Raw genomic sequence first — 6,000 nt, forward strand, 5'->3', positions numbered from 1 at the left:
TAGAAAAAGCTCCTTAAGATAACAACATTCCACTTTTTTACAGTGTGTATGAAATTTATGCAGTAACCCATAGTAGCACATGAATTTTATGTATATTTCTAACAGTTTCACTGCAATCCGTATTCTAGCATAAGGCTATAATATAAAAATATAGCATATTAAATAATATTAACTTTTCCATATGACCCATAATGTAAATTAGAGAAAAGAAGAGCAGCAGCAGTTTTTCCATCTCTATCATGCATTATACAGTAATTGCACAGACATCTGGCCTTTTGTCCCCATGGCTTGTGCAGTTCTCGTGCCCAGCGCGAGCGTGGACACTGAGGGAAATGTACACAGAAAATGTTCTTTCAAAAACGCGTCTTTCCGTTTTTTCCTCTCGGTCTTGCGAAGGTTTACTACTAGAAAAGAATTTAAAGTAGCCTAGGCCTAATTATTTTCGGTAGTTTAGAAAAACGGTTTGAAAATCGCTTGGAGATACGCACTTCTCACATACTATAACTTAGCCTACATTTAATGGACTATAGATGTGAGGGTGATGCTCTTGCCTCAAAAGAATTAAATGTGCAAGCTTTTTGTGTACGTCTACATCACAAAAGCACTAATAATCCTAAAGGGAAAACAAGCCTTTGCATGAAAAGTTAGGCTACATCACAAATGTGCATTCATTTGGCTTGGCTTTTGGCGTGGGTATTTTAATTAAGACTATATGTTGTTTATACTAGATATGTTATTGATGCATTTGGGTTGAGATTCACCAAGGGATGCAATCGTTTGGCTGATGGACACGCATGTTAATCTTGTAGCTTTAGTCTGGGTTTTAATGATTGCATACACTGATTAAATAATTTCAAACCAGGTTTGAAAATGGTCTTTAAAGTATTTTAACAGTTAAATCCTACAAGAGTTTGGGCAGCCACTGGAAAGTAGGATTATGGATCTCTACTAATTCAATTTTACACGCAAGATCGTAAAGAAGCTTGAATTTGAACCAAAGTATTTTAGATTTGATAAAAGAATACCAATTAACAATGCTGGGTAGTAACGGATTACATATAATCTTAATCGCATAATCAGATTACAAAAATCAAGTACTTGAAAAAAGATTCAATTACATTTTAAAATACTCATAATCAGATTACAGTTACTTTTTATGGATTACAGGATTACATATTAATCAGACAAAGGCAGTAAATTGTTCATAATTTAATGATCCCTCTAATTCATCTTTTTATATAGTTTACAGTCTAAATCCTTTTTCATTCTAAAATATACGTTCGATAAGTAATCCACACATAAATGTGATAAACCTGAAAACGAGCCCTTTAGTGGACACGACCTGTGCGACCATCTGGAAGATGTTGCATTTATAGCCTAAATCTAAAATGTCCATTTAACTCAAAACTACGCTTATTTTGGAAACAAATATTTTAAAATTGTACTATAAAAACTCCCAAAGTCATCAATGCTGCTAAAACAACTAGTATACGCAGGCATGGACGTATACAGACAAACAGACTCGGAAGTCTAGTCTCAGCGTGATGCTGAGAGAGACACGCATAAATCTTGTAAAATCCCACATGTCTGCTCATTCAATCCACATTCATTTGTCTTTTAAGTTAAGTCTTGTCTAGTAACTTCATGCAATATTGCATGTTTAACATCTGTTTGCCAACAGCGTTGGTTTCGGCTTGGGAAGCATACTTCATTAGGGCTTTCTTTAATGTTTGTCTGCATCGTTTGCATGTTTTCCAAGAGACATACTGTAAACCGTCTGTGGATCTATGATTTTCACAATGTAGGTAACAAGATTTCCTATTTTCCTTATATTAATCGATATTTTAGAGCCAACAAGTGATTCTTTGGATGGTGGATTTATTAATTATTAAACATATTAAAATATTGTTATTATCACTTACTATTATGCTTCTGATGGTCAAAAAATAGTCAAAGCTCCATCTTAACTTGATTATAAAGCTTACATAGTGGTTATTTCATTCTATACTGCCATATAATATGAATAAATCAGTATTCAGTACACATAGTAAAGAAAGTTAGTGGGAACAACCCATCCATAAATTATATGGCCAAGTAATGGAAAATAATGGTGTACATTTTAGATAGACAGTAAACATCCTAAATTAAATAAATGAATTTAGTTGCAATTGAGATTAATTTACCTTAAAAAAGACTGTATTATCTAAATAGCCTCTGCTTTAACAATAGCACAAATGAATGAGAGCCTCTTCATAAAAACAAACATTTTGTTAGTGTATATTTTATAATTATAAAATTAGATGATGTTTGATTGGATCTAAAATGTTGCCATACAGGACATGCAACAAAACTTGAATGCTTTATTTTGTAACACTGTAGTTGTAATACAGTCCAAAGTTACTCAGAAAAGAGTAGTGCCCCCCAGAAACAAGAGCTTAACATGCGTTCATTGTGCATACTTTTTTGTGTGATATTTGTTTAATATAAGATTTTTTATTTAATTTTTGTTATTATTATTTTTTTTACATAGAGCCATACATAATGAGATTTCAGATGCCTCTGAGCAGATGCTGACAAACACATGAGAGGTTTAATCCATACGGATATTTAATCTATGGACATACTGTATATACACTAGTAAACAGTATACTGTAGTATTTGGGAAAATATATGTTACATATATAAAAACTGATATTTTGTAGTATTTTGAAATATATGTTGCATATATGTAGAGGTATGTGACTTTATATATTAGTGAAAACCATATATGAACTTTTATTTAATATATGTGTTTTGCATATATTAGCAAATATCAGATGTCTGTATAAGAACAATCACCTTTTCACATCATGCTTTTTACTGAAATACTATCATCTTGACCAGCATTTACTGCTATATTATGAACCATTATTAAAGACTTAATAGACATTATAGACAATTAAAATACTAAAAGAAAACTGTCTTTTGGGTGAATGTAGATTTCATATTTGTCCTACAAACCACGACTTTGTGAAAATAGCACAATAGCGTGCACTATTTATACTAAAGAGTTTGATGAACCACAATTTCACTGCATTTGAACACTTGAGCTATCTATTTTTGCCCGTAAGGCTATTTGTGGGTCTGTTGATTAAATGTATTCAGCATGCACAGATGGGGCATCCATGGCATTTACTACATGGATAAAGACGACCCTGACTGAAATAATTCTGTGAGTATTTTTTTTCTTCTTTAGGTGAGATCAGCGCATGCCAATTATATTGGAGGTTAACTGATGTGCACTTGGAGACTGTGACGTGTGCCCATCGCAGATCGATCTCCCATAAGTGCTCTTTAATGCACAATCAATGATTTGTGCTCTAATAACAGAACACGTACAAATAAGTAAACTCGAGATGCAAAATGTTGACTTGGAAAACACTTAATTTGTATGTGACACCCGCAGACAGCAAACCAAATGGACGCTAACAGAGAAAATCTGTCAAGACATGCATTTTTGATGGTGACGTATGATTGTCCGTTTTTTATTTTTATATGTGTGTGCCACACAGTTCCCGTCATCCCCCAACCCCTAACTCAAATAAAGAGAGTAGAAAACAAAAAACAAAGAAAAACAATTCTCTTTGCATCACTCCTTGTTGCTCTATTGCCATATTCAGTCATATGGCTCAGACACAGAATAGTTTGGAAAGATACACCATCGACGCAGCAATGTAATAGGGTACAAACAGCAAACAGGTGACTAAAGAGTTTGGCGGTCTTGAATTGAGGGGGTTGGGATTCAAATAGGTGGCACGCTTTGGTGTGATTGGAGTAACAGACATCCATCTGTTCCATATTCTCGGCGTGTGTCAGGCGTGATATCACCATTGATTTGAAATGAGGAGTTGAGCCCTTAACATAATGTGGACTCTGGACAACAGAAAATAGGAAAATATATGTCTAGAAAATGCTAGAAACACGCAAAAGCTGTAAAAATTAAAAAACTTTTCATGTATAAAGGTAGGCTACAATGGGACTAAAGGAACCCCTAATGGAAAACTATCTTTTTTTGCCTGCAATCCTATCCTTTTTATATTTTTTGGAAACTATTTGGGATTGCAAGCCTCCATGCCCTTCGCTTAACTTGAATACTCATCAAATGCATGGCTTGCTGTATGCCATTTGAGCAATAAGAACGTAGCCTATATCCAATAGTGATGCTTCAAATGTAAGCAGATGTTAACAGTATATCATGGCTGGGGTCAATTATTGTGTAGTCATCATGCTGTATTGTTAATCAGTAGGCCAAAACATTTTGTGCCGTATTTCTGCGTAAACAAACTGCAATAATAAATAAATAAATACATACATACATACATAAAATGACACATTTTCTACCAACAAAAATGCAATTTCAAAACGCTTGAAGAAGTTTGTTCATAAATGAGTAGGCTATGACTAAACCAGATTGTGAAGTAAAAGATGAACTTTTATATAATTAATTATGGTCTTATAATTTACACATTTTATTCTGAGTTAGTTATATTGTAGCCTATAAGCCAAGATTTCTGTGAAAACTATCAGCTGAAACAGATGTAGTCTATGAAAAATCTAAAATTTATTTTAATCAATCATTCTTGCATACCAGTGGTTGAGATTCAACCAACATCACTCAGCAGATGGTAACTTTGGGACTGTCAGACCATCACCCTTTGGCATCTCCCCCTGCATCAAACTGAAGGCACAATAGAGAAGCCCTCCCTCAATACCAAAGAGCCCTATAAAAGACCCCTCTTGCTCAGCCTGACCACAAACCACTCCAGTCCTCTTCCAAGAGCACACCTAGAGGCAAAACACCAAGCAATCAAACCATGACTCCCAACATTATTACTGAAGCTCATTCCCACTCATTCGGTTCTCCAATGACTGTAGCTCAGAGAAAAGAGGCTTATGAATTGAGAAAGGTGAGGGTGACTTTGGGTTCTTTAATTAAACAGTCATGAAGGCACAATTCATGTTTTAGAATAAAATAGTTTTAATAATAAAGTTTTTGACACTAACATTAACACATTTCTTTCTTTTTGCAGACTCTCAAGCCATTGATGGAAAAGAAGGCGTGCTCGCATAAACGAGAGCCTCAATCACTTTAAAACACTCAAACTCCCGCTGTTCGGCAAAGACATAAGTATTTTAACTTAAAAACTGACATGACCATTACTATTTTTTCACCCAGATGAATGGCAGTGCCTGAAAAATACCCTAATTTGTCAATTTTTATCCAATTTGCAGGCTTCACGCTATTCAAAACTCAAGAAAGCTGACATTCTTGAGATGACAGTCTGGTTCCTTGGAGATCTGCCTTCCTCATCAGCTAAAGGTGAGTTCACAATAGCATATTTAATCTTGATATCATATTTTTACAGTTGTTAAGTGGCATCTACAGTATTTCAAACAGGCCAAGTGTGTTTAATGATTTTCTCTCTCTCCAAAGATCAAACAGACATCCATAAAGAGGGCTATAAAGCCTGTTTGCAGTGAATCTCTACGCTCCTGCCCCAATCCAAGCTCGACACAGACACCTATCAGCGTGTCAACGAGTTCATCCAGCAATCCATGGTATCTGCGACATCGGCCTGTCGGAACTGCTGTGCGCAGAGCTCCAGAATATCACAAATGCACCAGAGACTTGTGAGCTTGAGGAGCAACAGCTCTGCGACAGAAAACCACACTGTCTGTACTGCATCAGCTTCAAGCCAACCCCAGCCTGCACCACAAGCAGCTGTGTACATGTAGAGACCGTGACCAAGCACACATCGTCGGAGAGACTTCAGGGAAATGATTTACATTTAACATTATATAACATGTATATTATTTATTTGTCGTAAAAAAAGTTTTGGATAAAACATTTTTAATCCTGCGATGGAGATTACATGTAAGGATGTTAAAGGATTTAATGACTAAAATGAGGCTACTTTAAAATGTATAGACAGCCAAAGAGCACAGATCACGGAAGCAGTT

The 6,000-nt window shown here is 35.2% G+C and overlaps 1 pseudogene; it reads left to right on the forward strand.

Annotated features, from left to right (window-relative positions):
• The first annotated feature begins 4,815 nt into the window (after positions 1-4,815).
• LOC127415190 (transcription factor HES-2-like) lies at positions 4,816-5,796 on the forward strand (annotated as a pseudogene).
• The last annotated feature ends 204 nt before the right edge of the window (positions 5,797-6,000 follow it).

Source organism: Myxocyprinus asiaticus, chromosome 24, assembly GCF_019703515.2.
Source record: "Myxocyprinus asiaticus isolate MX2 ecotype Aquarium Trade chromosome 24, UBuf_Myxa_2, whole genome shotgun sequence".
Classification (NCBI taxonomy): Eukaryota; Metazoa; Chordata; class Actinopteri; order Cypriniformes; family Catostomidae; genus Myxocyprinus; species Myxocyprinus asiaticus.